Consider the following 23,546-nt stretch of genomic DNA (forward strand, 5'->3'; position numbering starts at 1 on the left):
TTTTCCAAAGTTTCTGTAATGCAGACTCTCATCATTTCTTTTTTTGGCTGCTGGAATCTGCATTGTGCCAAATGTACAAAATCAGTTGACAGATTTGCATTCTCCTGAAGCATAACTTTGCAATTCCCCTAAAATTGCCAATTTTGTTGAAACATTTGGAAATCTTCGTTAGGTCTTGGACTGAGATGATAAGAGCAGTTGCTGAAATTGATTTGCCTTGTGAAGTCTGACTGATTCCATGGATTGTAAATAATGTGAGATCATGGCATGCCGGTAGACCTGCAATAACTCCACAAAGCAGAACATGTGTGACATTCAAGAGGATTGATTGTACTTACATTCCGGAACTATGGATCCTGCACATGGAATAAGTGAAATGTTGGATGCTGAAAGTTGTGCTGCAGGTTTCACCATCGTCTTCCATGTGTATCGATGTATGTCTTTAAGAGTTTGCAGGTCAATAATGAGTAATTACCAACTTTCTTAGGGCAGGTAATTTTAATCTTGGCAAATACTTTGGATGGTGTGATGGCATCTGTGTCGTCCACGAGATTGACAGTGTTCACCATGCTTTGTCTCGTTGTGCACATCATTGTCATTTTCTGGTAGTTAATCATCTTATGTACACATTTCTGATAGAAATGTGGTCATTCTTAATGCTTGAAAATATCTCATTGTGTACAGTCTGTTTAGACCCATACATGGCTCTTCATTGTTGCATCAGCCTTTGCTCTAGCGTATGGCTGCTACCAATGGCCTTGTCTGCCACAGGCTTTGCAGAATTAATGAAAAACTTGTCATTTCCTTAGTTCATGCAGAAGACCATACCTTCCATGTGTCTTGCTATGTTTAGGTGTCCTAGTAAGTGTGCCACAACTGGGATGGTGTTTCAGACCTGTGAACCTTTTCGTCTGGTGAGGATCACTTCATTCTTATGTCCATCCTTGAGTAGCCTTTTGACAGTATAGATTTTGGATTTGTCTAGCAGATAGTCTGGAATTCTTGCATGGGTATGGATGCAACCACCAAATTAACTATTCTGTTTGCAAGTTCTGCATTTGAAACATCACAGCATCTACCCTTTGCTCTGTATCTGCTGATGAAGTGTTCTATGGATTCTGTCAGCTATTGACAAAATTACATCAACTTCAGTTATTCAATACAGAAGTTTAACTTGATTCTGAAACAGTCTTTCAATGCAGCCCATATCTTTTGGGGATCATTTAGTTTTCCTTCTGTTATTCCTCATGTGCTCAACCTAATCATAGAAACCATACATTGCAGAAAGAGGCCATTGGGCCCATCGAGTCTGCACCGACCACAATCCCACCCAGGCCTACCCCCATATCCCTAAACATTTACTCACTAATCTCTCTAACCTACGCATTTCAGGACACTATGGGGCAACTTTAGCATGGCCAATCGACCTAACCCACACATCTTTGGACTGTGGGAGGAAACGAGAGCACTCAGAGAAAACCCACAGAGACACAAGGAGAATGTGCAAACTCCACACAGACAGTGTGGAGCTGGGAATTGAACCCAGGTCCCTGGAGCTGTGAAGCAGCAGTGCTAACCACTGTGCTACCGTGCCACCTTGCATAAATCTTCATTTCCAATTGCTAGGTGAGTTTTTAAGCTATGTTTGCCTGATTCAGTTGAATCAAGAAATCAAAGCACTGTATGATGTTTAAACATTTTGAATTTGGATATTAGATCAGCTGAATCCCAGGTTAAACTAACCGCCCTGTCATGCCTGTACTTAATCTTCTTGCCATGCTGCTGGGCCAGTACTGAACACCGTTTTGTGTTATTATAATGATATGGTGACGCCAATTCACAAGGAATTGGGTAAACATGCTGTGAGTTTATTTATAAGACAAGACGTTTGAGAACATTTAGAGAAAGGTAGAAAGTTGAAGACCTTAATAGCAGAGCTGTCTGTATGTACTGTTCTCAGAAACAAAAGTAAAACTAAACTGGACCAGATTGCACACTTCCCTTCCACTGATGTCATGCTGCTATTCCTTAAAGGCGTATTGCAACCAATGGGACCAGTGACTGAGGTGTGACAACATGGGAGGTGATGATCTGGACTTTTGCAGAATCATGGAGACTCCATTTCAAAATTGCAGACAGACCAAGAATCCAGATATCCATCCCCTATATTTGGCAGAAACCATTTTTTTGCAGGGCAATGGGGCTGGAAAATGGCTCCCACGTTTGGAAAACACAATTTCAGCAGTGTCATTAGGCTCAGTATTGAGTTCAAACAGATCCCATTTTCACTGGAGCAAGGACACTATCCCACAATTAGCAGTGTTGAATCCTTAGAGAAGTTATAAGTGCTTATGAGAGAAAGGGAACATCCACAGAAATGTCAAAATGTCAAGCTATTTAAATAGACAGCTATTTAAAAATTGGGACTAAAACTGCTCACCTATGTTTGTTAGTTGAAAAGGAAATCACTAGGAGTTTCAATAGCTATTTGTTGATGTAATCCAACGTGTTTTTAATGTAGCATTATTAATGCTTGACTGCTTTCCACTAACTATCATTATCACGTTAAATAACTCTAAGCACACAGTTTAATTGACAAGTTGAAGAGATTATTAAAGGATGTGAGGTATAAATACACATGTTCATTTTTATAAGGAATTAAATACTTGAGGATATTTAAATGCACTAAATGGACTTCCATCAATGAGAGTTGTTTCATATATAATGAAGTCTGCAATTAATATTTAGGACTTGATTTTATTTCATCTCAGCATAGCCCAAAGGGCAGCAAGGTGGCACAGTGGTTAGCACTACTGTCTCACAGCACTGGAGGCTCAGGTTCAATTCCAGCCTTGGGTGACTGTGTGGAGTTTGCGCTTTCACCCTATGTCTGCATGAGTTTTCTCTGGGTGCTCTGGTTTCCTCCCACAGTCCAAAGATGATGAAGGTTAGGTGTATTGGCCATGCTAAATTTCCCTTTAGTTTTCCAAAATGTGTTGGTTAGATGGATTAGCCATGTTAAGTGTGCGGCAGTCCAGGAATAGGACAGAGGAGAGAGCCTGGGTAAGGTATACTGTCAAAGAGTCAGTGTAGACTTGATAGGCCGAATGGCCTCTTCTGCACTATAGAGATTCTATGATTATATGACTCTAAGGTCTGCCTATGGTTGATATTAGGTGAGTTGGCAAGGTGCATGAAAGGAAAAAGAGTGTGGGTGAAGGTCACAAGGTGTAATCTGTTGGAATTAAGTTGGTATAGAGCCTATAAGGGCCAAAAGGGTGGGGTTGGGTATTATGATTTAGCACTAAGTTGCCATAGGGGCTATAATGGGCTATTTGGATGGGTGAGGCATGGTTTAGCAAGCATTAGTGTATATAGGTATGAGGACTGGGTGGTGGGGTGTATTGGTTTGAGGGATGAAGGTGTGAGGGCCTAATTTTAGAAATTTAAGAAAACAACTTAGATGAAGCCCTAAGAACTGAGGAGGGCCTTCGAAACAATCTGTCTCGACACCCCCTGTAGCTGCCTCCGATCCATGTCTAGGAATGGTTGGCCCACTTCATCCCCTCACCCCATCCCAGAACAAAATTCAGCCATTTGAGGTACTTTGTCCTGAGTTTCTAGCAAAGATCTAGGCTGCTGAGTGACTAAGTGGGGATAAAACAGTTGAAGGTACGAGGAAGGAAGCTACTTAGTGGCTCAGTATGTTAATAGATATCTCTATTTATAACAATTCAGATCATGTGGAAATAAATTAATTTGTTGGCACCTTTTCTTTGAAAGCACAAGCTTTGAAGAGTGAAATGGTTAACATGCACATTAGGGCTTTTGATTCTCAGTTTCTCAGACTCATGAGATTCAATTGCTTTGTCATTGTTTTACTGACACCCCGTTCTGGCAAAGATGCACATTTCACCAACGAATGAGATTATGCTTGAAATATGTTACTTAAAGAGCTCTTCAAACTTCTTCAGTCAGATCAGACAATCAAACATAATTGTAGCTTGCGTTGTTCAACAGGCAGCACTCATTTCCCCCGGCAACAGGACCAATGATTAACATTAAGTGAACTGCGGAGGAGGCAGGATGCACATATATGAATCTGGGGTTATTTAATGGCGAAAATGTTGACTGTCCTGTTGTTCAGCAACAACATTATTAATAAATGATTGAATTGTAGTTTGCATGCATCATTCATCACTGAGAAAATAAGCATCAGTAAAACATTTTTATATAAATGTTGACCTTATAGATGATGGGCATTACAAAGTAGTTTGGATGATGGTAGTTGAATTTCACAGGGGCTGTATCTCGTTCATTGAGAATTAATTATGCTTTTGCCATTCATATCACAAATATTCATGGAACAGAATAAAACAGTACATTCAGTGGCATGTTATTCAATCATTTAAAGAGTCTGGCTTTGTTCTTTGATATTTCGATGTTTAGGACTAGTAGACATTTTTTGCTGGTGGCTATGTGGTTAACTTCATTACTCATTGATAATAATGCTGCTACACAGGTAAAGTACCTAGTTTAATATTTACATTTTTACTGATCCCATTTGACTATGTCATCCGTGCTCAATGTTAATACTCTTGCTTTTGAATTGTGAAGGTTTTGAGTTTAATCCCACTCAAGACACTTGAGGACAAAAGATGCCCCATCTGTATTGTCAAGTGGGCATATGAAGTCCTGTATTACTTTGAAGAGAAGGGGGTTTATCTCTGAATCCTGGGCCAACATGCATCCTTCATAGCAAAAACAGAAAATGCTAGAAAAGGTCTGACAGCATCCATGGAGAGAGAATATAGCCAATGTTTGAGCCTTGGTGACTCTTTGCCAGAGCTAAGAGCAAAGAAAATCTGATAAGGTTTACACTATGAGGGTGGTGGGGGTTGGGAGGGGTGTTTGCTATAATTGGACAAAGGAAATGTAAATGATGACGAAGAAAGTTGAGAAAGGTATTAAGAGTGTCCATTAAATGATCAGAATGTGGGAATGGCAGAATAGAGGTACAGATTGTTAAGGACTACCTGTGGAATGTGGCAGTTACCCTGAAAAGGGACCGGGGTGAGGGGGCGGCTTTGCGCTGGGTGGTTTTGAGTTTTTCTGTTCTGGAATTGCATTAATCACCATCTAGTCATTGTGTCAGAAAATTACCATCTCCAATGGGAGAGATCCCAACCATTTCTCCTTGACGTTCAATGGCATTACCATCACTGATTCCCCTACTACCAATACCCTGAGAGTTGAAATCAATCAGAAGCTGAATTGGACCAGCCATATGAATACTATAAAATCATTTTGATTTGATTGGATTTATTGTTGTCGTATGTATTAACATACAATGAAAAATATTGTTTCTTGCGTGCTATACAGACAAAACATACCATTCATAGAGAAGGAAACGAGAGAGAGTGCAGAAGGTAGTGTTACAGTCATGGTTAGAGAGTAGAGAAAGTTCAACTTAATGCAAGGTAAGTCCATTCAAAACTGACAGCAGCAGAGAAGCTGATCTTGAGTCAGTTGGTACGTGACCTCAGACTTCTGTATTTTTTTCTTGACGGAAGAAGGTGGAAGAGAGAATATCTGGGTGCGTAGGGTCCTTAATTATGCTGGCTACTTTGCTGAGGCAGCAGGAAATATTTCTCATCAGTATTTACTGTTGAGAAAAGCATGAATGTTAGGCAACTTGGGGAAATAAATAGTGTTGTCTTGAAGAGTGTACATATTACAGGGAGAGAGGTGTTGGAAGTCTTAAAGCACATCAAGGTAGATAAATCCCCAAAACCTGATGAAGTGTATCCCAGGACATTGTGGGAGGCTAGGGAGGAAATTGCGGGTCCCCTAGCTGAGATATTGGAACTGTCGATAGTCACGGGTGAGGTGCCTGAAGATCGGAGAGTGGTAAATATTGTGCCTTTGTTTAAAAAGGGCTGCAGGGGAAAGCTTGGGAACTACAGGCCAGTGAGCCTCACATCTGTGATGGGTAAGTTATTGGAAGATATTTTGAGAGACAGGATCCACAGGCATTTAGAGATGAAAGGGCTGATTAGGGACAGTCGGCATGGCTTTGTGATTGGGAAATCATGCCTCAGAAATTTAATTGAGTTTTTTGAAGGGGTAACCAAGAGGGCAGTGCAGTTGATTTTGGCTACATGGACTTTAGCAAAGCCTTTGACAAACTACCGCATGGTAAGTTGTTGCATAAAGTTAAATCTCACGGGATCCAGGGTGAGGTATCTAAATGGATGCAAAATTGACTTCTTGACAGAAGCCAGAGGGTGGTTGTAGAGAATTGTTTTTCAAACTGGAGGCCTGCGACCAGCAGCGTGCCTCAGGGATCAGCACTGGGTCCACTGTTATTTGTTATTTATATCAATGATTTGGATGAGAATATAGGAGGCATCGTTAGTAAGTTTGCAGATAACACCAAGATTGGTGGCATATTGGACAGTGAAGAAAGTTACCTCCAATTGCAATGGGATCTTGATCAATTGGGCCAGTGGGCTGATGAATGACAAATGGAGTTTAATTTAGACAAATGCGAGGTGGTGCATTTCGGTAGATTGATCCTGGGCAGGGCTTACTCAGTTAATGGTAGGGCATTGGGGAGAGTTACAGAACAAAGAGATCTAAGGGTACATGTTCATAGCTCCTTGAAAATGAAGCCACAGGTGGACAGAGTGGTGAAGAAGGCATTCAGCATGCTTGGTTTTATCGGTCAGAATATTGAATACAGGGGTTGGGACGTCATGTTGAAGTTGTACAAGACATTGGTAAGTCTACACTTGGAACACTGCGTGCAATTCCGATCACTATTATCGAAAGAATATTATTAAACTGGAAAGTGTGCAGAAAAGATTTACTAGGATGCAATAGGACTTGATGGATTGAGTTATAAGGAGGAGGCTGAATAGACTGGGACTTTTTTTCTCTGGAGCATAGGAGGTTTAGGGGTGACCTTATAGAGGTCTATAAAATAATGAGGGGCATAGACAAGATAGATAGTCAATATCTTTTCCCAAAGGTAGGGGAGTCTGAAACAAGAGGACATTAAGGTTGTTAAGAAGGCATACGGTGTCTTGGCGTTTATTGGTAGGGGGATTGAATTTAGGAGTCGCAGCGTCATGTTGCAACTGTACACAACTCTGGTGCGGCCGCACTTGGAGTACTGTGTGCAGTTCTGGTCCCCACATTACAGGAAGGATGTGGAGGCTTTGGAGAGGGTGCAGAGGAGGTTTACCAGGATGTTGCCTGGTATGGAGGGGAGGTCCTATGAGGAGAGACTGAGGGATTTGGGGTTGTTTTCGCTAGAAAGAAGGCGGCTAAGAGGGGATCTTATTGAAACATATAAGATGATTAGAGGTTTAGATAGGGTGGATAGTGATAGCCTTTTTCCTCGGATGGAGAAAGCTAGCACGAGGGGGCATGGCTTTAAATTAAGGGGGGGTAGTTATAGGACGGATGTCAGAGGTAGGTTCTTTACCCAGAGGGTGGTGAGGGATTGGAACGCCCTGCCTGCTGCGGTTGTAAATGCGCCTAGTTTGGGGGCGTTTAAGAGATCCGTGGATAGGTTTATGGACGAAAAGGGATTGGTTTAGGTTAGTGGGTCATTGTTTTTTTTTTAAACTGGTCGGCGCAACATCGTGGGCCGAAGGGCCTGTTCTGCGCTGTAATGTTCTATGTTCTATGTATAGGTTTAAGGTGAGAGGAGAGAGACACAAAAGTGTCCAGAGAGGCAATTTTTTCACACAGAAGATGGTGAGTGTCTGGAACAAGTTGCCAGAGTTGTAAGAGAGGCAGGTCCAATTTTATCTTTTAAAAAGCATTTAGATAGTTACATGGGTACAATGGGCAGATTTTGGGACAGATGGTTGTCAATTTGATGGATAGTCTTATCTCTGATCTTGGAGAATATTCTTTGGATGATCTTATTGAGAATGGAAGGTAGTACACAACTAGGGAAGTAGTTACGTTTGGTTCCTGGGATAAAACAGCTCTCTTACTAGATGACAAGCAGTAATGTAAAGCACTTACTTTCTTATCAAAGTTATCCTACTTTTAAATTTAAATCGGGGTTTGAGCATCGCCGGCTAGCCCAGCATTTTTTGCCCATCCATAATTGCCCTTCAGAAGTGGTGGTGAGCTGCTTTCTTGAATCACTGCAGTGCATGTGGTGTAGGAACACCTAGAGTGCTGTTGCAGAGAATTTTGAACAATTGATAGTGAAAGAATGGAGAAATAGTTCCTAGTCAGAATGGTAAGTAATTTGATGGAGATGTACAAAACTTTGGTTGGGCCACAGCTGGAGTATGGTGTTCAGTTCTGATTGCCTCACCAGAAACATAGAAGATAGGAGCAGGAGGAGGCCATTTGGCCCTTCGAGCCTGCTCCACCATTCATCATGATCATGGCTGTTCATCCAACTCAATAGCTAAATCCTGCTTTCTCCCCATAACCTTTAATTTCATTCTCCCCAAGTGGTATATCTAGCCACCTCTTGAATGCATTCAATGTTTTGGCATCAACTAATTTCTGTAATGAATTCCACAGGCTCACCAGTCTTTGGGTGAAGAAATGTCTCCTCATCTCCATCCTGAATGGCCTACCCTGAATCCTCAGACGGTGACCTCTGGTTCTGGACTCCCCCACCATCGGGAGCATCCTCCTTGCATCTATCCTGTTTAGTCCTGTTAGAATTTTATAAATCTCTATGAGATCCCCCCTCATTTGTCTGAACTCCAGTGATAACTATTCTAATCTAGTCTTTTGCTCCTCATACATCAGTCCTACCATCCCCAGCATCAACCTGGTAAACCTTCGCTGCACTCCCTCGCGAGCAAGAATATCCGTCATCACAAAAGACTAAAACTGCACATAATATTCTAGGTATGACCTCACCAAGGCCCTATATAATTACAACAACACATCCCTGCTTCTGTACTCAAAAACTCTTGCAATGAAGGCCAACATACAATTTGCTTTATTTACTGCCTGTTGCACCTGCAGCGACTGGTCCACAAGGACACCCAGATCCCGCTGCACACTCTCCTCTCACAATTTACAGCCATTCAGGTAGTAATCTGCCTTCTTGTTTTTGCTTCCAAAATGAATAACCTCACATTTATCCAAATTATACTCCATCTTCCATTTCCCACTCACCCAACCTGTCCAGATCATGCTGAAGGATCTCTGCATCCTCATCACCTTCTCACCCAACTTAGTACAATCTGCAAATTTTGAGATGTTACATTTTGTTCCCTCATCTACAACATTAATACATATTGTGAATATTTGGGGTCCCAGCGGCAATCCCTGTGGCTCCCCACTAGTTACTGCCTGCCAACTTGAATAAGGTCCGTTAATTCCTCTCTTTGCTTCCTCTCTGCCAACCAGTTTTCTATTCATCTCAATACACTTCCCTCAATCCCATGTGCTTTAATCCTGCATGATAATCTCTTGTGCAGGACTTTGTCAAACGTTTTATCATATCGACTACCTCCCTCTTGTCAACTCTATGATTACATCTTTAAAGAATTCCAACCAATTTGTCAAGTATGATTTCCACTTCATAAATCCAAGCTAACTCTATCTGATCCTGCCACTGCTTTCTAAATACTCTGCTGTAAAGTCGTTGATAATGGATTTGAGAATTTCCCCCACTACCGAAGTTAAGCTTACTGGTCTATAATTCCCTGTTTTCTCTCTACCTCCCTTTTTGAATGTTGGAGTGACATAAGAATGATGTGATTGCACTGTAGAGGGTGTAGAGGAGATGGAATATTTGAGCCATGAAGACAGGCAAAATTGGCTCAGTGGTTTCCTTTTGAGTGTATGAGATTATGAGGGGTATGGACAGGAAGGCTAGGAAGAAGTTGTTCCCCTCAGTTAAATGGTCAATAACAAGGGGGCATAATTTTAAAGTGAAGGGCAGAAGATTTTGAATGGACCTGAGGAAGTATCTTCCATCCAGAGGGTGATGGGAGTCTGAAAGGCTATCTTTGGGAGGGTAGTAGAGGCAGGAAACCTCACAACCTTTAAGAAGTATATGACTGTGTGCCAAGGGTTGGAAAGTAGGATTAGTGTAGCTTTAGAGCAGTTTTGTTGTTGCAAACTCGATGGGCTGTAGGGCTTCTTTTGAACTGTATGACTGTGGCTGGAATTTTACCTTCTGCCCACCACAGGAATTGAAGTGGGCGAGGGGCTGACCATGGAAAGGTCAGTTGACTTTGGGAGGGATCTTACTGTTTCAAGACGAGCGAGGCTGGAAAATCCCGCCCTATGACTCGAAACATAAAACTTAAGAGAACAAACAAAGCCTCTAGTACAGCCTAACACTTAGGATATCAAGAGAAAGTGGCAAGGTAAGGTCAATGAAGAGTGATAATTAAATACTGTTTGGAATTCATACTTCTTTTTTTTCTTTTAAAACTAACTCCCTTGTAAAATGTTTAATACAACCAGTGAAAAAGCCATGGAGTTGGGGCTGGGGAATTGGGGAGTGGTGGTTTGTCCAAGATCTTGGTGACAATATCCAGGAACAACAGTGACCCAGATAACTTTCATCAGATCCTGAACTCATGATTAATGGTAAGTCTACTGATCCCATTCTGTGGCTGTTCCCATTCTGTTAAGACCAAATAAAATGAGTTAAGGTTAGCAGCTTGAGTTCAACAATGTAATTATAAGTTAAAAGAAGCAAAGCATGACAGAATCGTGAATTTAGAGCTTAACAGGAGTAAAAATGACAGGGTCAGGGGAACAGATACTCAAAAGACAACAAGGAATATGGTAGGGGGAATTTATTAATGTAATAGCACAAATTTGTGTATTTGTACTTCTTTCATGTTGTGCACTCTGATAACAGGTATCTCCTTTTTTCTAATGTAGCTTGCTGCTCCTATTTTAAGCTCTTAAATGCAATGATGCATTACCCAATCAAGAGGTGCGTAGGGGAGCTATTCAAAGTTGTCTGGCATTGTCCTCTTCAAACAGCTGTCGAGGGCTGTGTGGGAGTCATGTAGGCCGACTTCTCATCTCAACTAGCTGATGTTGAGAACTCCTTGTGTGGGGAATTGTAAACCTTTAGAAAAATAAAAATACGAGCATAGTCATTGGATAACTGATGCCATTAGACTATAAGACGTAGGATCAGAATTAGGCCATTTGGCCCATTGAGTCTGCTCCGTTATTTAATCATGGCTGATAATTTTCTCATCCCCATTCTCCTGCCTTTTCCCCATAACCCCTGATCCCCTTATTAATCAAGAACCTACCTATCTCTGTCTTAAAGATACTCAATGACCTGGTCTCCACAGCCTTCTGCAGCAAAGAGTTCCACAGATTCACCACTCTCTGGCTAAAGAAATTCCTCTTCATCTCTGTTTTCAAGGATTGTCCCTTTAGCCTGAGGTTGTGTCCTCTGATTCTAGTTTTTTCTGCTAGTGGAAACATCCTCTCCACGCCCACTCTATCCAAACCTTGCAGTATCCTGTAAGTTTCAAGATCCTCCCTCATCTTTCTAAACTCCAACAAGTGCAGACCCAGAGTCCTCAATCTTTCCTCATACGACAAGTTCTTCATTCCAGGGATTATCCTTGTAAACTTCCTCCAGACCCTTTCCAAGGCCAGCATATCCTTCCTTAGAATGCCCAGAACTCCTCACAATATTCCAAATGGGGTCTGACCTGAGCCTTATACAGCCTCAGAAGTACTTCCCTGCTTTTGTATTCTAGCCCTTTTGACATGAATGCATTGACATAGGTATCTTTATACTGAGAAATTAAGGGTTAAAACAGTAGATTTGCACTCTGAACAGGGAACAGAGCTCGAATGGACATTATTCCCCTTCCATTTATTTTGGGGGCATAACAATGTTTTCCTTATAAGCCCCACTATTAGTAATAATATCAGTGCATCCCAACATTTTCAGTAACATCTGCAGACCATAAAAAATGGGAATAGGAGTGGACCATTCAGGCCCTTGAGCCTGCAGCATCATTTAGTAGGATTATTGCTGATCCAACATTCCTCATTTCCACTTTCCTGCCCTTTCTCTGTAAGCCTTGATTCTCTTACTGATCAAAAATCTATCTATTTTCTGTATAAGAGATTCTTCCTCATCTCAGTTTTAAAATTGGCACCCCTTTATTCTGAGACTATGCCCCCTGACCCTAGACTTTCCCATAAGGGAAACATTCTCTCAGCATTTACCCTGTCAAGCCCTTTAAGCATCTGACATGTTTCAATCAGACCACCTCTCATTCTTCTAAATCTCAATGAGTTGAATCCCAGCCAGTTGAATCTTTCTTCATAAGACAATCTCTCCATACTGGGGATCATCATTGTGAACTTTCTCTAAACTGCCTCCAATGAAATTGTGGGCGGGATTTTCTGGCTACGCTTGACTCAAAACCAGAAAATTCCGCTCCATGTCAACGGAACTTGCCATGGTCCGTGGAATGGGAAAATTCACCCCAATATCTTTCCTTAAATAAGGGAGTCAAAACTGCTCAAAGTATTCCAGATGTGGTCTAACCAGTACCTTGTACAGTTGCAGCAAGTCTTTCCTAGTCTTATATTCCAAACCTCTTGAAATAAGGGCCAATATTCTATTGGCTTTCCTGATTACCTGCTGCACCTGTGTATTAACTTTCTGCATTGCATGCATAGGTACCCCCAGTCCCTTTGTCTGTACTGCAGCTTTCTGCAGTTTTTCTCCATTTAAATAATACTCTGTTCTTTTGTTCCCCCTTCCAAAATGAACAATTTCACATATTCCTACTTTATGCTCCATTTGCCAACTTTTTGCCCACTTATTTAAAAACCATTGCTTCTTTGTAAACTGTTTGTATCCGTCTTGCAACTAACCCTTTTACCTATTTTTATGTCATCTGTAAAATTTGGCTACAGTACATTCATTTCCTTACTCCAAGTCAACAGTATATATTGCAAACAGTTGCAGTCTCAGCATGATCCTTGTGGAACCCCATTAGTTGCAGGTCACCAACCTGAAAAAAAAACCCTTATCCCCCTCGCTGTTCTTTGCATATTAGTCAATTCTCTATCCATGCTATAGTAGCATGGATAGAGAACTGCTGCTATGGTAGTATCCATTCCACCTGCAACACTGTAGGCTCTTATCTTTTGACTTAAGTTTTTGTGAGGCGCCTTATCGAACGCTTCCTGGAAGTCCAAATACAACACACCTACTGGTCCCCCTCGATCCACACTTGTTGAGAATTCCTCAAAAATCTTTAATAGATCAGTCATACATGATTTACCTTCCATGGAGCCACGATGACTCTGCTCGATTAGATCATGATTTTCCAAATGTGCTGTTATTAATTCCTTAATAAGTGATTCCAATATTTTTCCAACAATTGATATTAGCCTGATTGGCCTATAGTCACCAGCCTTTTGCCTCCTGCCTTTTTGAATAAGGGTACCGCTTTATCTGTTTTCTGATCCTCTGGTACATCTCCAGAATCCAAGGATTTTTGGAAAATTACAACCAATGCATCCACTTCTCTGTTGCTGCTTCTTTTAGGATCCTAGGATGCAAGCCATCAGGGCCAAGAGACTTATCTGCCTTTAGTCCCAAAAGTTTGTCTAATCGTACTTCTCTAATGGTGACGATGTTAGTTAATTGCTCCCCTGTATTCTTTAGTACTGATGAATGGCCACTTCAATGAGACGAACTGTATCTATTGTTATAAATGTCACATTTACTTACATTTACTATGGTTACACTCTTATTAGACAGGAATACAGGCCCAAATGCTTTTTGTAGAATCAGTCCCACAATCTCCAGAACAAGTCTGGTGAACCTTTCTTGCACTCATTCTGTGGCAATATATCCTTTCTGAAGGGGACTAAAACTGCACACAGTACTCCAGATGCAGTCTAATCAAGCTCCTATATGTCTGAAGCAAGGCCTTACCACTCCTGTACTCAAATCCTCTTGTACTAAAGGCAAATATTCCATTAGCCTATCTAATATCTTACTACATGATATCTGCCAGCATCATGATTCTGCTAATGCCACGCCCATGAATGATATCACCATGGATTTTCTCCTGACTCCAGCCATAAGCTCAAATATAAGGTCAGGCCAGGTAATATTGATGACAGCCTTTAATATTTCTGTTAAAGAAATGTTTCACCCACAAGAGACCAACTCCATGTTGGAATGGGCCTTGCAACTTGCAAGTCCAATCCATCATGGAGTTGGTGGCCCGAATAACCCTCCTCTTATTTCCAGGCCCTCTTGGCTAATACAAACAAGGAGCAGAAGTAGGCCATTCCAGCCTGCTCTGCCATTTTAAAATCCTGATGTCAACGTCTATAGTGTAAATTGATGATTGGCAGACTTTCTGCTGTTGACAGCCAATGGGAAAGGGGTTGGGGGGTGGGAAAGCCAGACTCTTCCAAAATGTTCCCAGGTATTCATGCCCTGTGGAAATGGAGGCTTGAGTCCGTGGGGCAGACTCTGATCCCTAGCTGAGGAAATTCAACCACACATAAATAACAGTGAAAGAAGGTTTACAAGAGTCCACTCCCGCATACCAACTGCCCTGATGTCTGAGTGATGTGGATTTCTAATGTCACATCTGGGTTGTAATTCTATTGGAAAACCCTCAGGTGTGGGACTGGTCCCTGACAGGGCCACATCATAAGTAAAATTGTTCCTTGGTGGAACTGTTAGCAACCCCTTTTTCCAGCTGGAAGTGCCAGAGGAGGAAGAAGGGATGGGCAACTCCTTTCTCCTTCCCTCCTCGGTTTTCCTCTCAGCTCAGCTGACCTCCTGGTCCTGCCTCTTGGCACTCAGTTTGAAGGAGCTCGTGGCATTGCTGCTATGCCAAGGAGGCTTTATTTACCAAGTTCAGGACCTCCTGTCAGAGCCACCATTTGTTGGCAGCCACCTTGTAGCTTGTAGAATCCTGTATTGCAATGGAACATTTGCACACTTCTCACGGTGGCACACCAGTTGGGAAGCTCTGGTATAGAATGATGAATATTTTCTGAGGAAATCTGAAATATAAACAGAATGAAATAAAAATTCATAAGTCAATAGGCGTCGGTGAGAGACTGATCGGCAAATGGCTTGGATGCTTGTATGAATTCTTTGATCTGAAACATTAATTTGCTTTTTTTCTTTCAGATGGTGACTAAGTCTGTTTCACCATTTTTGCATCTTAATCTTTTAAAAAGCTAAATGTTCCTGCAAAACATTTAATATTCATAGATGACATGGATAACATCGCTGAACTTGACACGGAAGAAATTCTGCCAAATGAACATTGGTTTTATATGAAAATTATCATAAATCTGATTTCCAGAAAAAAGATGATCTAGATTGTAGAATCCTGTAGTGCAAAAGGATGCCATTTGGCCCATCGAGTCTGCACTGACTACAATCATACCCAGGCCCTTTCCCAATAACGCCACATGTTTAGCCTATTGGTCCACCTGACACTGTGGAGCAATTTCACATGGCCAATCAACCTAACCCGCACATCATCGCACTGTGGGAGAGAACCCATGCAGAAATGGGAAGAACATGCAAACTTCACACAGACAGTGACCTGGGTCCCTTCTGCAGTGAGCCAGCAATGCTAACCACTGTGCCACCATGGGGAAATTAAAATACCCCCATCCTTTTATTCCATGGATTTCAACTTCGCTGGCAAAACTATTACCTGGCATTTTATCATACTGCATTTGGAAGTCCATGTAAACCACATCAACCACATTACTCTCGTGAACTCTCTCTGTTATCTCAACAAAAAACTCAATCAAATTAGTTAATCATGATTTGCCCTCACAAATCCATGCAGGCTTTCCTTAATCCCTGTTTGTCCAAATGAGTTAATTTTTCCCCAGATTATTATTTCTAAATCACAACATCAATTATATACTATGTATACATCACACTGCCTGTATTACTATATAATAATTAGTAAAAGAAACTTGAAGCACTTGCAGGAGAGGGTGGTCTTAACTGTGCTTAAGAACATATACAACAAAACCCAAAACATGTAACAATGTTTATCCAGTCTCCAGCTTCCTCAATATAATCCATTGTGTCTGTTATATATTTGCCTAGGCAGCAGATGTTTGCACCTGTACAACATATGCTCAACCCAACATATGGCTTTTATACTGTAATTGTCCATAATGAAGGATTATTGAGCATCCCTGAATTGCCCTTTGATGACCATGCCACTGGATCACACTTCAGACTGCCTCGAGCAAAGACTCTTTCTTCTGTGATTTCAGACTCTGTAGGGAAAATGTATTAGATGTCTAATTCATCTGTAGATGCTTTGTGGCTTCTGATTAGGCTGCAGCTTTTCTCTTGTATTTCTGATTTTACCATATCCATAGCACAAAATAATGGGTGCTATCACTGTACCAGGAATGACAAAACTCAGTTAAATACAATTGAGTGCTTTGATCTTCGATGTTCCATTCTTATCTGAACAATCTCCAGAGCTTTTGCGAAAGTAGAATCACAATAAATGGATACCATTCTCAAGAGAAGACGAGCAGAGTATTTTAATATAAATGAAATTCACATAATAAAACACAAAACAATAAAATGTATTTATATACATAGATTATGTTTCATATATTTTATGTTGTTTCTTAAATATACATTTTTATATAATGTTCAACTTCAAAATAAAACCTAATTAAAAATTCTGATTTTATTTTCAAACATATCGTTCTTTTATTTGACAAAGCAAACATGTTGTCTATATTTTGGATCTTCTTTTGGAAAATTAATTGAAGCATTTCTGTTTGAAAAATGTCAGCTTTATCTTCGGGAACTACAAACATGAGGAATGTTATCTGCTTTGGAGTTGTCAGAAAATAAACTGTTGCATATTAACTATAGTCATCGGATTTTATCCAGCTGTTACAATGTGCCAGAATGTGTTCCAGAGGCTGCTGGATATAGCACTTGGGGTGAGTAGGATCAAAAGTTATGGGGAGAAATCCACATAGGCTATTGAGTTGGATGATCAGCCATGATTGTAATGAATGGTGGAGCAGTCTCAAAGGGTCAAATGGCCTCCTCCTGCTCCTATCTTCGTTGTTTCTATTAGGGCTCGCTAAAGTGAATTGCTGCGTGTTTTCACTGTATGTCATTAGAATACATCTGATGAATGAACCCATGAATGCTACCAAACCGACAAATAATAGTAGCTGCCTGTGAGAGTATCTAGTAACATCTCTGAATGCATGCTTCAGTTTTAACTCTGCTCAAACAACATAGACATGTATTTGGGGGGGATGGGGCAGGGGGGCTGGGGGTGGTGGTTAAGTAGGCAATTGTGTGCTTTCTGTTGCATTCCTAACCACTTTGCACCACTGCCATTTTAACTCCTCAACGATTCAGGTCCCAGAGAATGTGTTTGCCATAAACCAACAGATGACACAAAATTTAAAAAGTCGAAGCCCTCTGACCTGATGTGAGAGAATTGCAATTTGCACAGGATCCTGGAGCCATCAGCAAATTCTGGCATCAAGCAAGATAAGGTCAGAAGAGGCCAGAAAAATCATGGGCACGTTTGGTCTGATAAAGGATTGAGGGATGTCATGATAATAGTTGATTGTGTGTGAACTTGAGTATAACATGTTATATGGTACTCCCATAACATACTGTATGGTATACTCTATACTTCATATGACAGTCACTTGGGGTTCAGGGGCAGAATCTCTGTTACACATATTGATCAGCATGATGGATTAAATAATGCTGTTCTTTCAGTTAAATCTCTGACATTGACTGTTGTTCTTTCAGCCTGAGACGTGACAGTTTCTATAGTCCCATATTTGATGGTCTCCCCTCTGCTTGTTTGCTCTCCTCTGTCCCTCTCTCTGCCAATGTCTGTCCTGGGCAGCTGCAGGCCAGTGGGAAACCAGCCTGCTGAAGGAACTGCTGTTGCAATGAAGTTGCTGATTATCTTTGTTCTCATCTGAGGTCAAATCTAAGGCCACATGTGGATAACACCCATACTAATGGGACAGAACAAACTTCGGAAGTGCTGAAAATAATCTCTAAATTGTACAGGTTGACCTCTCAACAAAAGTGCCATGAAAATCCCCTTTCCCCAGGGTAAGGCGAGAAAGCAATTGCAAGTATTAAACATTTATTGCCATCTTTTGTCTGAGTCTACTTCGTCCCGCCCCTCCGCTCCCCTCAACTGTTGTTGTGTACTCAGTCATCTTTCTTTCACTGGCAAGTGTCTGGAAGCCCAGGAAACCCATAGATCCAATGTTAAAGTGAAAATAGTATGATAAAAATGCTCTAATTGAGAGATTAGGATAAGGAGATTGCCCGGCTGCCTCCCTGAAGGGGTAATGCACAGCTATCCTAATTCATTGGTGTCAAATGTAGATGTTAGTATGTTGATGTTGCCTCCCTGATGTGCTGCCAATTTTGCCAGTATTAACCCCCAACCCACACCCAAACCCACACACTCACGAACATTAAAAAAAAACAGTCCTGTGACTTTACTGCTCAAAATAAGTGCTGAATCTAATTGTTCTTTCATTTGGTGAAGAACATTTTTACCTATAAAATGGTGCACAGTAAATTTATTTTTAAAGGCATTGCTTAATAATCAATGCTTCAGCAATGCAAGCAGTGGAATGCCAAGAGAACAAAAAAATGCCATTTGATAATAAATGGAGCTGTAAAAAGTACATTACATTCTGCAGCTAAAAAGGCTACACAGGGCGACATCCAGAAGGATAAAAGAAACTCCTGTCATGCCGTATTGTTGCGCTGTCGACGATTTTAATCACAACATGATGATAATGTTATAACATTTTTCAAGAGAAACACTGGGTCACGGATGCATCAGGGAAAAGAAAAGGGTGAGAAAAGCGAGATTAAGTGTGCTAATTACATTTTCTTCAGCTCAGATGGTAGCACACAGAGCTTGTAAGCCAACCTAATAAAGTTGGTCATGGTCAATGGATACTATTCAAAAACATTTCTGGCAACATTAGTGCATGTCATTCGTTTTGTCTGACAGCGCTTGTAACAACATAGGTGAGGCAGCATTGAAGACTTGGCGTATTTTCCGTAATACTTGGCATAGTTTTGTCTATTGGTACTTACAGCAAAGCAAACACTTACTACAGTATCAGAAGCACTTACCTTTTGGACTCCTGCAAAGTCTTTGGGATAGTTTTTTGAGCTTTGTTTGTAAACAGTGCAATCCAATTATGGAGATTCATATCTCTTGTTACACACAACTCCACCTATACATGGTAACAAATGCATTTGCTGCAACTGGATGACATGCAGCAATTGCATTCTCTTCTCCAGCAAAATAAAGATCCCCCCCATTAAAATATTTAACTTAATGACGATCAGATGGTTTCTGTAACAGACAGCTGATCTGCAGTGCCAGTTTGACACACAGGCAGGCGATGGCTACACTCACTTGATTCACAGTACAGTACAAAATACATTCAGGCTGAGAACATACTTTTGTTAAGTGAATGTGGAGGTTGGGATATTTCTTTGGGTTTGGGTTGGCAGAAATACTGGGCATTTTTTATTTGATGGTTGCTCCGAGGCTTCCTTCAGCCGAAGGAGAGAGGATTGTAATGAGGAGTTGAATGCAGGAACAATGCAAGGAAGCACAGTCACTTATTTTGGTCTTTGAATCCAGGTATAGATATCCGTTGCTGCTTCAGGTTGTTCATTATCTCATGTTGGCTTATTCAGTGGGTGGTGTTTGGCCCACTGCACCTGGATAAATACATCAGGATAGTAATTCATGCTGGCCCATTTCCGGGCTCAGCATCAGTGCCAGACTGGCAGTGCGTGCCAATTACATGGGCGAGACCAAACTAGTAAATTGTTTGAGGTTACACTATTCCAGCAACCACACGCTGCACTACTTATTTTCCTCGCAAGTAATGCCTTCACCTTCTCACACTTCTGCTACACCCATACCTTACACATCTATTCTCAAAATATCTCAATTACTTAATAACTGCTCCCTTCTTTCTTGCAGCCTGCTAATAGCAGAGAAAAGGTGAGACTGGAGACTGCCTAACAGTGAATTATATCCTGTTCCTAATTGAGAAATAAGTCGTGAAAGGTGTGAGGATGCATTATTAATGGCATCATGTGTGGCCAAGCTAGCAGTGCAGGGGTTCTTGACTTCACTCTGCCTCTTCTCACCGCAGGTGACTCTGGTCAGGACATTGGGAGCCATAATGTGGAGATGCCGGCATTGGACTGGGGTAAACATAGTAAGAAGTCTTACAACACCAGGTTAAAGTCCAACAGGTTTATTTGGTAGCAAAAGCCACTAGCTTTCAGAGAACTGCCCCTTCATCGGGTGAGTGGGAGTTCTATTCACAAACAGGGCATTTAAAAACACAAACTCAATTTAAGAAATAATGGTTGGAATGGAGTCTTTACAGGTAATCAAGCCTTACAGGTACAGACAATGTGAGTGGAGACAGTGTTAAGCACAGGTTAAAGAGATGTGACAGGACAGTTAGTGAGATTTTGCAAGTCCAGGCATGTCGTGGGGGTTACAGATAGTGTGACATGAACCCATGTCTGCAGAACTTGCCTATCAGTCTCTGCTCAGTGACTCTGCGCTGTCGTTTGTCATGAAGGCTGCTTTGGAGAACACATACCCGAAGATCAGAGGCCGAATGTCCATGACCGCTGAAGTGTTCCCCAACAGGAAGAGAACACACTTGCCGGTGATTGTCGAGCGGTGTTTATTCACCTGTTCATTCATTCATTCGTTCAAACCATTATTTTGTAAAATGAATTTGTGTTTTTAAATGCCATGTTTGTGAATAGAACTCCCACTCACCTGATGAAGGGGCAGTGCTCTGAAAGCTAGTGGCTTTTGCTACAAAATAAACCTGTTGGACTTTAACCTGGTGTTGTGAGACTTCTTACAGGACATTGGATACAGACCTGCATTAAACACTGCCAGCTGAATGTTCAATGACTGCAATGGGGGTAACAGAGAGTAATGAGTGCGCAGTCAATGAACCCATGCACTGGGGAAAATCTATTAATGCAGCTAACCCAAGCGCACTATCCTCTTGATCAGTAGGCTCTAAGTGTTATGTTGCTCTCCGCTTGAAAAGAGGGTATTCACCATCTGGTAGACAGCATCTGGAGAGCAAAACACATTCAGGCTGAGAACATGCTTTTATTAAGTGAGTGTGGAGATTAGGATGGGCCACACAGTCATAGGTGTATAAGGAGTATAGTAAAGGGCTGAGAACACATCCTTTTGGGACACCAGTGTTGAGGATGATCATGGAGGAGGTATTGTTGCCTCTCATTATTGATTGTGATCTGTGGGTTAGGAAGTTCAGGATTCAGTCACAAAGAGAGGAGCTAAAGCCCAGGCCACTGAGTTTAGAGATGAGTTTCGTAGGAATAATTGAGTTGAAGGCTGAGTTGTAGTCAATAAATAGGAGTCTGACATAGTTGCTTTGTTATCCAGGTGTTTCAGGGTTGAGGGCAGAGCCTGGGAGATGGCATCTGCTGTGGACTTGTTACGGCAGTAGGCAAACTGTAGGGAATCCAGGCAGTCCGGGAGGCTGGAATTGATTCATGCCATGACTAGTCTTTTGAAACACTTAATGATGGCTGTCAGAGCCACCGGCCAATAGTCATTAAGGCACGCTGCTTGGCTTTTCTTTCATAGTGGGATGATGGTCACCTTCTTGAAGCAGAGAGGGATCTCAGGTTGTTGTAAAGAGAGGTTGAAGATGTTTGTGAATACCCCTGCCAGCTGATCCGCGCAGGATCTGAACTCTCATCCAGGTACTCCATGTGGGCCAGTCGCTTTCCGTGGGTTGCCCTTCAAGAAAGCAGCTCTGACATCTGCACTGGTGACCCCAGATATAGGTTCATCCAAAGCTCCCAGGGTGGAGGGTATGCTCTTGCTGACCTCTTGCTCAAAACGGGAGTAGAATGCATTGAGCTCATCAGGGAGGGGGACATCGGAACCAGCAATTTTACATGCCTTCATGTTGTAATGTCTTGCAGACCTTGCCATAGTCAGCGCAGGTCTGTGTGACTAACCTGGGACTCTAGCTTGGTCTGAAACTGTCTTTTGATATCTTTGATGGATCTCCTTAGATCGTATCTAGCTTTCTTGTATAGGTCAGTGTCGCCTGATTTGAATGCCTCAAGACCTAGACTTCAGCAAGCAGTGGATATCGTTGTTCATCCATGGTTTCTGGTTGGGAAACACATGGATTTGCTTCTTTGGCAGTCTTCTACACACTTACTAATGAAGTCAGTTCCATAGTGGCATACTCGTTCAAGCTGGTCTTAGAGTTTTTAAATACTGATCAGTCCACTGACACAAGCACACAAGCACACACGCGTGCATGCATATGCATATGCACACATGCACGCGTGCACACGCACACACGCACACACCATCCAACTTATACGGTGAGGCTTTGCCCCTTGTCTGCTCTTTTTTGCATTATGGCCTTCTGTCCCCATCAGCCTTCCCTTCACAGCACCTATGCAGTACTTTTGGGTGTAGTTATGTGCATTTACTGGGGCATCAGAATTCCCATTGGCTATCTGAAGGAATCAGAGAATTGGGCCCTCATCTGCTATAGGAGAAAACCTGCATTCTGTAATGACTCCTTAGCTCTTGCTTCCTTTGCCATCTGTTCAATCATTCCCCATCCTTCCCATTTTGATCTCAATCATAATGCTTATCTATTAGGATAGGGTGGAGTTTTCAGAGTCTGCACATCTTGCTCTGTTGCAACTGTAGATGTGAGAATCAGTTTCAAAGATCTTTAAATACAGAATATGAAAAATCACTTGCCATTGCAAACTATATTGATGTAAAATAAGCAATCCATGTTCGAGTCGCTTTTTCAGAAGACAGCCTGAGAGTTGTCAACTTGCCAGGATTGTGCTGGAGTCTCTCTGAATTAAAGACAAATACACTGCTGTAAAGAGAAGAAAAATCAAAAAGGCTATTAAAAAATAGCTTTTTCACTATTTTCACATGTTTGTTTGCTAGTTAAAATAATATCGGATTATGAAAAATAGGCTGTTTGACTGACAATAGTTTGATTGCTTTCCAGTTGGTCCACAATGAAAATGGGTCTGTTGAATGACCATTGGCGAAGTGCAGAATGGAACAATTGGAGGCAAGAGGTCATACGATGACACCTCCAGGAACATATCCAAACAGAATTGGCAAGCCTAGCCTATCACCTTATTGCCAGGGCAAATAGAGATGGGCAATAAATACTGCCCTTGATATGATGTTCCTGCATTGATAATAAAGTAAGGAAATTGCAGTCAAATAATCAATATTGTTGTCCACCATCCAAAAGTTTTTTTTTCTAAAAAATGAACTACAATTTGAAATACTTTTGAGTTATGCTGTCAATTTCACTTGTGAACTAGCTCATTGTAGAATTTATTTAATCATCTCATTAATCTGATGCCATTGGAACAGTAGATTTTGATTTCTGTTAGTCCTCAG

Source organism: Carcharhinus amblyrhynchos, chromosome 1, assembly GCF_965287045.1.
Source record: "Carcharhinus amblyrhynchos chromosome 1, sCarAmb.v2.hapA, whole genome shotgun sequence".
NCBI lineage: Eukaryota > Metazoa > Chordata > Chondrichthyes > Carcharhiniformes > Carcharhinidae > Carcharhinus > Carcharhinus amblyrhynchos.